The sequence below is a fragment of the Pyrgilauda ruficollis genome, unplaced genomic scaffold (assembly GCF_017590135.1).
Source record: "Pyrgilauda ruficollis isolate IOZ18807 unplaced genomic scaffold, ASM1759013v1 scaffold6, whole genome shotgun sequence".
In the NCBI taxonomy this organism is placed as follows: Eukaryota; Metazoa; Chordata; class Aves; order Passeriformes; family Passeridae; genus Pyrgilauda; species Pyrgilauda ruficollis.
This window is the reverse complement of record NW_024527710.1, coordinates 14,404,245-14,416,997: the sequence shown is the minus strand read 5'-3', so window position 1 is coordinate 14,416,997 and position 12,753 is coordinate 14,404,245.

Below are 12,753 nucleotides of genomic sequence, written 5' to 3'. Positions count from 1 at the left end.
CTGTCTCCTTTTCTCAGAATTCCTTATTCTCTGGAAACAAAGATAGGCTTACAGTTAGAAATACAGGAATGCTCCAGTTCTAGTATTGCTTTGAAAGCACTTGTTATTTGTTACTGCTGGTAGCTGCAAACCCATGGTTTACACAGTAGCCCATTTCAGGAGAAAACTCCCCACTTTGCAACGTAAGGCACAACGCGGCTGAATTTTCTCGCCTAGACAACAGCTCTTTTAAAATCTTAAGGTGGCTATAGCTTCTATGTTAAAGAGAACACAGTAAAAATTAATCACCAAGTAGTAGTGAAGCTTTATGCTAAGTCTCAAGAGAACCAGGTAGCATCTATCTGCTTGCTCTGAAACAATTCTAACTGCAATGGAGTTTGTTTCACAAACCTGGCAGAAGCCCTTCCCCTGGTGCAAAGAATCCTGGAAAACCTTGGGGCAGCCTTCAACACCTTGGGGGGTGAGGCCCTAGCAGAGCAGGCCCGTTAGGGATTTGACAACAGTGTGCTTTGGCAACAAGTCTTCTTGTTTGCAGTGAGCAGCCGGCCCCTGTGCCCACCAAAGCTCAGACGAGATTTCAGGCTTCTCACTTTGCAGAAGACCCAGTAGGATTTTGCACCTAAGTCCTGCAGGTTTCCAGTAGGATTTTGTCAAGGCCTTGATCTTCCCATACTCATTCTAAACATTGACTCTGTATTACATATAGACAGATAAAATATTCCTAATTTTATGCTCCATATTTTTACTGTATGCTCGGGTTGTGCTAATTTAGCTGTAGAATGAAAGAGGATGGATGACACATTTTTAAAAACTGTTATTATATATTTTCATAGATACCCAATCTGTGTTCCTTTGGATACTTGAGCAGAAGAGGAGAAAGGTAGGCTACATGTATTTTCCCCAGTAATTTTCTATTCTGAGTCACATAATACTATTCTTCAAGACATTTACTCAAATACACAGAAATGTATCTGTTCTCTTTCTAAAATGGTGTACCAGCCATGGGCTCTACCAGTTTCTTCACTAATGAAACCATATCTTTCAACGTCATGTGGATTTTTCTTTTGAACAGCTTTCACCTAAACATTCAAGATTTATTATACTCTCCATATAGTTTGTTTCAGACATAACTAGACTTGCTTTTTGTAGAAAAGTGAACATTTTACTTTGCTTGTGAGGTAAACCCTTATTTCTGCAGGCAGTTCACAGAATTCTGTTATTCCAATCCTGTTATGTTTTTGTATATATATTTGAGTTAGCCAAATCACACACTGTAAGAAGATCATAACAGAGAAGATTGAACAATTTCTAAAGACATTTTTGGAATGAAGTGTAAACTTGTGTGTGGATGCAGCTTCATGTCTATTACAATTTTCTTCTTTGTTCATATTTGAAAGAAAATGAGGCCCAATAAAGACTCTTCAAAACTTAGTTTTCTCTAGCATTTAAGGTAACATATGGCGTGAGCAGAACATAAAGTGTGTAAAGAATTGTGTATTAAAGTAGCATTTATAAGAATTATTATCTTGCCAAAATGAAAGGAAGGCAACCTGCTGACATTATGTTATTGAAATAAATAGCAATAATATCTCTACTCCTTTCCAACTTCTGAATCACATAAAGTGTGTGGCTTTGGTATGCAGTTTGCTTTGTACAGGAGACAGTGAGGAAAAGCAATGACTTAGCTAAAAGGGAACAAATTCAAAGACTGTCATAAAAGTGAATAGCAGAAAATTGGGGTCTGGGTTTTCTTCCTCCTTCTCAGACTTTCCAGCTAATATCCATACAATAAATGTTTTTTTGGCAAGAAAATTGTTCTGTTGCAAGAAAATTGTTCTGACATTTCAGAGAGCAACAGCAACTTAATCAAGAAATTTGTTCATTCTGAGATCTCCATTAATAAATATTTCTGCACTTGGTTCAAAATACATTTTCTTATACATAAAAAATCAAGAGCATCTTTCAAATTTTTAAGACATCACATATGAAGTTAAAATCCTCTATTCAAAAATTACCTTTTAATCTTGGTAGTTTGGAAGTATCCATTATGGGCTGTCATAAGTTATTTTATAAAAATTGGTACAGTAGTACTACTATCAGGTCTTCTCCATTAGAACTGTGTAGAACTGTGTTTACAGCTCAGCCAGGGCATAATCAACTTGTGGAGATGTAGCTGCAGAGGTAGAACTGCCCAAGAAGAACTCTCACCTTCACCTGTCCCAGAATATCATTTTAAGAAGTAGCATATTTAGCATCCTCAAGTTAGAAGCTCCTTGTGAAAAAGATGGAAGAGTTTCAGACGTGCTCTGGCTGACCTGCAGTACCAAATCCCCTCTTGCTGCTGAGCTCACAGCAGCACACATCCGTCAGCGCTGCCACAGACCTGCAGGGCTCAGCTCTCTGCTGACAAGCTCACGAGGTTGTCTGATCTTGCCCAAGATGAGCCTACATGACAATGAATAAACTTCTTCCAGGCACTTCTGTACACTGTATTTTCCACTTTTCTAATCAGAGTCAAATTGGACTGTAGTAAACATATTTTTTAAATGTGAGGGAAAGTGCAGCATAGAAACAGTGCAGTATGATTATATTCTAACTACCTTAAAATTTGAAATGGCTGAAATGTGTTTGGGTTAAACCTTTTTTAAATCTGGTTGCAGGTAAGTTCTTTAAATTGAAATAAACAAATTTAACTTTTCAATTCTATTTCAGCATCAATTCCTTTATTTTAAAATGTTGCCTTCTGTAGCGCAAGCAGGAATTCCACTGAGGTGTGTGGGGGTTTATTGTTGTAGTATTTAAAACAGTTTTAACCAGAGCACCATTAGATGTTGACTTTCATCTGCTGTATCAAAAAGGTGAAACTCTATGCTGTAATCAGAGAAAATTGGATGGAGTTTATGCATATTTTAAAGTCTTAAAAATGTATCCAAGTTATATAAGCACTTCTGGTTTCTTTAACAAACACAACTAAAATAAATCTTGAGTACTTAAAATTAGTATCTTTTTAACATATAACAGTTCTTAAATATTAACAGCAGAGACTTTATTAGTAACACTGCTCTTTGTTTATTGTAACAAGATCTTTATTTAAGAGAAAAGAAATAGTGATTAAACTGGAAACTCTGTGATCTGGCTATTTCATGAGTTCCAGGAGGGTGGGTTGGACCTGGAGAGAAATGAACACCAGCAAGGAAACCAAACATGTAGCAGTTATTATTCTGCATCAATACACCTCTCATATAAGCAGGAAATAAAATGCATTAAGGGGAAAAGAGTGAGACAGACATAAATACACACACACATGGATGCTTTCCCCAAATAAGTGATAGAGTATTTAAAGGTTCTTATCTAGAAAAAATAGATCCATGGTAAAAAACTCCTGTGGGAGATGTTCAGTTAGTTTTCAATAAATAAAGACCACTGCATCATCACAGTCTGATTGTTTGCTGATTTTCCGTGTCTAAGAAAATAATTATTCCTTCAGAAGAAATCTTTTGTTTCTATAGAAGGTCACCTCTGCAGGCATTAATACAAAAAAGAGTAACTGAAAACCCATAGCACTGCAGTGCTATGGCAGCTGCAGGGGTGCCTTAGTTACAGCATCATTTTACTTCAGTAAGCTCCCAAATTTAGTGAGTTTTATACTGGATACCACTCAGCTTGTCAATCAGCCTTCTGCCTAGAGAAATAAACACATTTCTAATCCAGAGTCCTCATTCTCCTTCCCCTCAGCTATAGTTCTTGTCATATTATCTTAGACACAAAGCACAGAAAATCACATTTGAATTCTCCCAAACAGCAAAAAAAGGATTTCATGCAGAAACAGTCACGCTCTCCACAGTAAGTAGGTGGCCCGTTTAGAGTCCTCTTTGCTTAGCACCTATTTTGTGCTGAAATTGTCATATTACCTTGTCAGCAAGCCTAAAGCAATGCTAATAGATGGATAAGGCAGGAGACAGCTGAAAGACCACTACAAACATCAAGTGTACTTGCTGTGGGCAGGATTCCATTTGTGATTGTCAGCACTGGTACATATCCCACATTTTCGAAATGCATTTCTCCACCTCACATCTGAATTAGATTTCAAAGTATCTGAAGTAACTTAAACAATGCAAAATAAATAAAACCTTCTGTTTGCCATAATCTCTTCGTCTTCAGCCTGGACCCTTTACGGATACTTCAGTGAAGCCAACAAAAATGAAATTACCAAATAGTAGTTACTTACCGGCATAGAATGACCAAACATAAACATCACCAAAATGTTTAGCTTGGAGACAGAACAGACAAGAGTAGTGATGATTAATCTCTGGCATGCATTCACACCAATAGAACATTGTCTGGTCTTTGGGGATGATTCTGGGAATTGATAGACTCCCAGTGAGATGATAAAGCTTCTTGCTAGCTCCTTAAACCTGTACGTCAGAGAGAAACTGGTTTGTAGTGGGGAAGAGAATGCAAGCACCAACAGTGATGAATTTGCATTAGCTCATTCCAGACACATATACTGAAAAATTCTGTTTAAAAAGCATTCCTTCTCTTTGTTATTTCCATGAAATTTTTCTATGGACAATGACAAGATAAGCTTTGCAATTTAATAGAACCTTGTAGATTGTATATACAGTGTATGTACATGTATTGGAGATACATTTTCACAGGGGAGGACTTTTGCAAATATGAACATAAAAAGTTAAGTTGAAAGGATGCCTGCTTGTCTCCAAACTGAGAGAGTAAAGCTCTCCTGCCCTGACAGACTTGTGTCCTTGCTGTGTTACGACAACTTGCATTTCTCTCTTTTCAACATGAAATGTGTTGGTGAACTACCTCAGCTGGCTCCTGGAACTTCAAATTCCACTAACACAATGTAGAAAGTAAACAGTGGAATAGGAAATAAAATCAATGCATTGATAGGACATCATCCTCTTTTCTACCTCCTTGATCCAGCAAATTAAAAAAGTCCACTTATTCAACAGTGGACTGCAAATCACCTGTGTCAGCAGAGATTATGGACAAAGGAGACATGAAAGTAGCAGACAGCTGACCAGCAGCTTTGACAGATATAATGATAAGCATGCACAGGTGTGAAGCCATACTAAAGCATTTTCACTGCAGAAAAAAGAGGGAAACGAAAGAGGCACATTTCTTCGGCATTTCATAGTTTGTGATCATGAAATCAGACTGTCTTTCATCACAATAAATGAAAATATTTGCAAGATTTTAGCTATTGTGAAGCATAGAAATAGCAGAATCAGACAATAGGTTGTTAGCAGTATTTCCTTTGAAACTAAATCAAACTTGATTTTAAGTCAGGAAAGTTTAGTTTGATCAACTCCAGAAAACAAATAGAAAAAGACATCAAATCATCTTTTCCATTTCCCTGGAGCTGTGGGACCCAACTGTCACAAAAGGTTGCCTGTAGCTGCAGGGTTGTGCTGTTGGAAAGACTGACCTCCACAGCAGCGGCTGCTGCAGGCAGAGCCTTGTTGAGCTCTTTCCTGGGCAGCAGCAGCAGCAGCCTGTTCCCTTGGGTGACTGCTCGGCTCGGAGCCCCGGTCCCTGCGGGGAAGGGAAGGGAAGGGAAGGGAAGGACCCCGCAGCAGAACATGCGGCCTTCACCCATGCAGAGCACAGCTGAGAGGAGCCTCTCAAACCTCTCCCGTGTGTGTGAAATAACAGGAAATACAAGCCCGGCAGTGGTGGGAAGTCATGGTGCCTGATGGTTGATGATGAGCAATGACCCTGCTCAGTGATCCCTAGCTTTGGCAGAACAGCAGCAGTTGTCTCTACATGTGTATTGTCATCTTTAAAATACCAGCACCAGAAAACACACTTTTATTTAAAATTAAATACAGGAGGGTTGTCTTATCAAAACCACACATTTCAGCTGAGGACAGGAGGGACATTGTGGTATGCCTGCTTTGTCATTCCAGGGCAATAAACCCGGGACAGGGAGTGGATTTCCTGCACAGTGTCCCAGCTCATTCCTCAGCCTCCACCACCAGAAATGTCCTTATTCCCCAAGCTGAGTTTCCTTTCGAAGCAGTTTGAGCCCACAAATTTCACACTCTAATCAGTTTGCACACAACAGGACTGTTGTTTTAAGGTTTATTGGGATTCCCTTAACATATGATGCCTGTTTTCCCTGGATAATGGATCTGAAAATGTTGATCTGGAGCACGCCAGTTTTCAATATTATAGTAAACTTCCTCACATATTTAATATAAGATTTATCTTTCAATATTTAATGGAATGAAAGCACTAACATGAATACACGTAACAAAGTGAATGAACACATTCACATAAAGATGAGTGTTCCTGAATAAAGTGTGCATCTACAAAGTTTATTGAAATTGCATATTAACAATATTTATATTTTATTTTAGCATTCTTTACCTCATAACTCATACAAAACCAAACAAGTTTGGCATTCTTGAGCACACTGTATTGTGAAATTTGAAGTGTTAATGATAGTGACTCTTATTTGCAGTTAGCAGAAATGTTCACAGAATATTTACTGGCAGGCATCCAAAGGTTTCCTGCTCTTTAATAGAAAATCTATACATGCCTGTACTGTACAAATCTGTACTGCATTTTAAATTATTAACCAGAGATAGAAGAGTAGATGTAATATGTGCACCAATTAGACACAATATCTATCTTTTACAAAGGTACAGGTTAAGAAAAAGAATTCATTTTCTTTAATAAATAAGCAATGTCATAACTAAAATAAACTATTTGTGTCCATTCTTAATTCAGACAAGCTTCAGTTAGTACACAGATCTTAATCCTCACTTTTCCCAAGTGTTATTTGTCAAGTGTTACCATTGTAGAAACAAATTGTTTAAAAGCAAATAAAAACATCATTATCTGTAGGAAATCTTATCTAAATGAGTTTTGCTTGCTTTGTAAAAAGTAGAGATTATCATGAATATTTGTGTTGAGGTAGTAAGTAAAGTGTAATGTGGATCTTTAAGGGAAAATAATTAGGTATCCATCCTCTCAAAATTACATATTTTGATTTATTGGCCACAGTATCATGACATTGATCTATCCATCAGTCTTGTGATTCAAAATGGTGAACTGGTGAATATTATAGATTTTTAATGCCTTGATAATAAGTCTGGGGAAAGAAGATGACCTATCTTCATTATCTCAGTAAGAGAAGCTTTCCCATTTTTACAGCACACTTCCACCTAGCACTCCGACATGGAGAATAAAAATAAAAGTTTGATGCGAGATTTCAGGAATGCCTTGTACAGTAGTATAAATGTTTTTATATCTATTAGCAATACAAAACCTTAAATATTTTAGGACTGTGTTCAGCTTTGCCACAGATGTGTTCACAGCAGTGACTTACAGGTAGCCTCTGTTCAGCTAATGGATCTGTTCTGTGTTTGGTTTCCACGTGCTGAGCTCCTGCTGTTGGTTTTTCATACACACATTATATGCTTTTAAATTTCATTCAATTTCTGTTATTCCAGTTGTCACAGTATCTATTTCTTTCCTGTTTGAGCCTTTAATCCTCTTCTGTGGTAGTAATATCTCTCAATGTTTGCTTTCTGCAGAATTTCATTAGCATACTTTTTTATGGCAGTCATTACTGCAAATATTAAATAAGGCAGATTCCAGTATTGATCTTTCAAGAATTACAATAATATCCTCCCCTGAGAAAACAATTCCTCTTCTAGCACAACCCAAGGGCTTTTCCTGCTTTAGCATTTTATTCACAACTTTCTTTGCAGAATCCTGATAGATCTTATCTGCATCACTTTCTGCTGATTAAAGCAATAGTTTTAATCAACAGAGTTACATTCACTCAACCTGCTTCACCTTTGGTAAACTTAGCTTGCATTTTATCCCATTTTCCATTTTTTTCCCACTCATGTGGATGTTTTCCTTAAAGGAAAAGCCTTCTAAAATCTTGAATATTGTTGAGGTCACTCTAGTGTTTTCTGGTTATACATTTTTCCCCTTTCTGAAATCCTGGTGGGAGGTTTGCTTTTCAGCAATGCTCTGCTACCAGTCAGCAGCTTTATTAAAAATTCTTGCTGCTGGACATGCAATTTAATGTGCCACTTCTTTCAGAACCCAGGGACAGAGATTATCCTGTCCTTCCAATTTCAGTGCTTTAAGCTCTTTTTTTTACCTCACATATAATAATTTCCATTTCGATATCCACATTTACATTTACACGTTGCATTTACTTGTTACTTTTTTTTTTTTTTTTATCTTTAATTGCTTTAAGCTCTTTTTTTTACCTCACATATAATAATTTCCATTTCGATATCCACATTTACATTTACATGTTGCATTTACTTGTTACTATTTTTTTTTATGTTTAATTGCAAAGTCCCTGACAAAGAAATTCTTACGAGGATTTATTTTCATAATAAAGGTCAAAATCCCTGACAAAGAAATTCTTACGAGGATTTATTTTCATAATAAAGGTCCTTTGATAAATTACAGTTTTATGTGAATTATTAGGACTTTGCCAAAACAAATTAAAACCCCATAGTTTCAGGATTTGTGGGGTTTTTTTACAACCAATTTGATATATAAACTTTACTGTGAAAATAAAGAAACAGTTACACATATATGTATGTTGTGCATGAAATAGTTCTGTGGCAATGTCACTACTATCAGACCATGCACTATTTAGAATAAAATTACATCGGAAAATAACTTGATTTGTGAAATGCAAATGGCAGAACAGAACAGGAAACACTGCAATTAAATGACTTGCAGGATTAGGGAATTCATTCTGTTGTCAGAGTATTTAATTCAGGAGCCTGCACTGCATCCCTCCAAGCTCCACAGGACAGAGAAAGGTTTTTTGGGAATTACAAAACTTCACAGATGTACAAAGTTTACCTACTTTATATTTAATAATAGGAAAACAAGGAGAAATTGCAAGACTTTGTACCTGGCAGAAAACTACGCACAGGTTTCAAAGTTATTCATTTTCTTGGTTTGAACTCTGGGCAATTGCAGATGAAAAATGGCAAAGCAAAGTGTTTCCCTTTTACACTGGTTTCCATGATGACAGTGGTGTTTACAGGGGAAAAAGCACAAGAAAAAAATGATGAAGAACAGAGTATGTGGTGAAGGAAGACAGACTGAAAATTGAGTAAATTTAAATAATTTAGAAAGAAAAAGTGTGTCTGAGAAAAAAAGTAAAAGAGAGGGTGGAAAAAAAATTGGAGGCTATTTACAGAATTTACAGGATGAAGTGAAAATGTGAGATATTGTGCTCAGGGTCTTCAGCCTGATTTAGATCAGTAGATGACTGTTAGAAAAGAAAATTTATTTGGGAATTTGCGGGAGGAGTGAGTCAATATTTTAAATTTCTTTATGCTCATAAGAAGATTTCCAGCATATAGGAATGTATTGTTAATGAAATACATTTTAAAAAATGAAAAAAGGAAACAATAGACTTGTTACTTAGAAAGAGCTCCCTTGTCTAGCTGGCAATCAGCAATGAAATATTGTATAACAGTTCTGGTGCTGTGGATATGCAGTTTAGGCAGTGCTAAACCAGAAGAAAGGAGAAACTGGTTGATATCCATCTCTTTTCAGCAAAGACTATTGAAAAAAAATATTATTAAAAACAGAATATGACCTTATGTATGATCATTTTAGACTGACAATACAGAAGAGTCAGCTCTTACTTCTCAGTAAAATTAAAAAATAGCTCTACTAAATTTAATGAAATTGCACTAAATTGATACCAGTACTGTCAAGAGCAAAAAAAAACCCAAAAACACCAAAACCAAAAACCAAACCAAACCAAGTCATGAAAGAATCATACCAGTGTGCATTTCCAGCAGGGCAGAGTCTGGCTCACACATGTCCATGTTCAGGCAGACGATAGGCATAAACAGTGACTGCTAAAAGCATAGTTTCTGAGAAGATTTAAAAGGAGAGTTTCAGTACATGCTCAATTTTTAATTTTTTTCTAAACTTTGGTGCTTTACTAAATCTTTTCATGTACCAGAGTGACTTGACTGCAAAGACAAGGAACATCCTCAACGGTGGCATTTTCCAGAGGGAAAAAAGGTTCTATGTAAACATGGTAGTTGGGCACAGATAATGCAGAAATTTTAGTCAAAATCCTGGGAAGGGAACTACAAGGGTGGTTGATCCCCCCAAATTCAGCCCTTCAAACTCACCGGGGGCAAGCAGAGCTCCTGCAGCTCATGTTGCAGTTTTGAGGCCTGGGTGCCCTCACTGCTGACTGTTCTTTGTGTCTGCACAATGGAAGCCTGGATCCAACAATGCAGGAGTTCCAGTTAAAGAACGTGGCACCGCAGCAGCAGCAAACTCTGCCTTGGCCTCCCTCACGGAGCCCCTTCCCGCCCTGCAGCGCGGCCGCCATTTTGCTGCGCAGAGGTGTGAGGGCAGAGCACTCTCCCCTCATGGCCTTCTGCTGAGCCACTCTGGCTCTAGGGCTGGTGTGCACCTCAGGGCAAGGCAAGGACATTTTTATGGCAGTTTTCTTGCTCCTATGCATGTTGGGGTCCCTGCACACCTGACAGCCTAGGTGCCTCAGCAGAACCCTCCCTGCACCTCAGGAGGGGCTGAGGTGGGAAAAAGAACATGGTCACCTCAGGGGAAAAATGGAGCCCAGAGCTGCTGCAGCTCTGTGTGGCACCCCTGGAAGTGAAAAACACCCAGGAAGAGAGGAAGAAATAGAAAAAGAGACACAAAATATGGAGCAGCTAAAGTGGGTGTTGCATTCCTTCCACAAGGCAAGCATGAACCCATCCTTCAAGGAGGTGCTGCGTCAGGGGAAGCGCAACATGGCCACCTGGCAAGAGGAGCACTGCCACCAGCCTGGCAGATGGTGCAGGGCAGCGGTGCCCAGGAGGAGCAGGCCAGGCTGAGAGGATCTCAGCCCTCACGGGAAGAAGCCACCGAGGAAAAGGTTAGTTTTTTAACTGAGGTGTTTCTTTCTTCTGGCTCTTCTGGCATTGTGAGGGTTCTTGGCTGCAGCCACCATCATGGCGCCTGCTGTTTTTGTTGTTTACCTGGGCAACAGTATGTGGCTGTGGTGGCTTATTTGACCACAACTCAGGGGCAAAAATGAAAGGGGGAGAGGGAACCAGGCTAAACCTGGGTGGTTATATTCTCTCAAAAAATAAGTCTCCTGAAGCCCTCAGCTCCTCAGCCCATCCTCGAGTAAGGAGATTTCTTCAGCCTCCTTAGCCCTGGCAGAGTTGTTCTGTGCTGTGCTTATAAACTCTTTTGAGGATGAAAGGGCAGGGGCAGGAGGGCAGCAAAGGCTACCAGCCCCTGGCATCACTAGCCCTGCTCAGGAGCGTGGCACCAACAGCTTTATCCATGGCATTGCCAAGTCTTTTTTGCCAGCCAGGGCCCTCCCTGGTGGGAGCTGGTGTGATCCTGCTTAAAGCCTCTGAAAGCTTGAGACAAAATTTCTCTGTGTGCAGGGTGGATCTAGATAAAGAATCCATGAAATGGGTTGCAGGGGAGGTGGGTGCTTGTGCTTTCTCAGCAGAGTGCTGTTTCTAGAAATTCAAACTAAACTAGACAGTTCTGTCAAGAAAATGTTATAAGCTCCTGCTAGATTTTATTCCTTCGTGCCAGGCTTTTATGCTTTGTTTCTGTCACAGTGGCAGGTGGAATTTTCATAGGGATAAAAGTGTTCTTTGCAAGGAATAATTAGCAGAATATTATGGATTAGGTGGGTGTTCCCTGTGCAAGGACAGAGCCAAAGCAAAACTTGTGAGGAGAAAGAAAAGGCTGCAGCGACAACTTTGTCCTATTGCTGCTTGTATTCTCAGTGACCTGCAAAATCAACAGAGCTTTTAGTGTTTATAGTGCATCAGGCATAATAATAAAAAAATTGTACACGTAAAACATTTGGAGAGAATGGAGTTGAAAGCACTGCTTCAGGAAGTGCAGCCATGTCCAAAAGAAGCTGCTGTTCTGTGCCTGCAAGGTCTGTGTACACGACCCTGGATTTCAGAGTACTGTACTTGTGCCCCAGGGGCCCTTGGTTTACTGGGTTCTTGAGACAGCTGTCTCATTAATGTCATTATTGATAGCAAAGGAAATTTACTTAAATTGCTTTTCAGAGAGGATAAAACACATAATTAAACATATTTCAGAATTCTTTTTAATTATATGGAGTCTATTTTCTTTATCTTTTACTTGCGCTCCTGAACATCTTTGTCTATCTAAGCAGACAATACATTTTTAATTAATAGGCAGTAAAGACCTCAGGATAGAAATAGAATCCTACAAAATTATTTCTGTTGTGCTTTATTATATGAATAGATCTCCAAGGAAGGCTTTTAATGTCCTAGTTTTTCTCTTTGAATATTCTTATTCCTCTGAGTAGAATCCAGCTTGGACAGAGGTTAGTGCACTTGATGCCTGGCTGGGTCATTTTGCTGTCAGGTGTAACTGCACTTGCCTGTAGCATTCTTTCTATTTGTTGAAAAATTGGAGTATTTTTGACCCCACACATCCCCTTTTCTCTCTGTTGCCAGCAGGCTGTGTGCATTGCTAGCACAGCCAGAACATTTCCAGAGATTTTCCTGCAGTGGATTCCTCATAAAACTCAGAGCTGATCAGGGCACCCCAGGCTATGGAGCAAAGTGTTGCTGCTGTCCATCCCTTCACTGTTACTGCAGTGATAAATATTCCTTTTGGGGGCCACATTAACACTGGGAGCTGTGTTCAAGATGGCAGAAGACTGAGTTCATTTGGGCACTTTGCTTTATTTGGGCA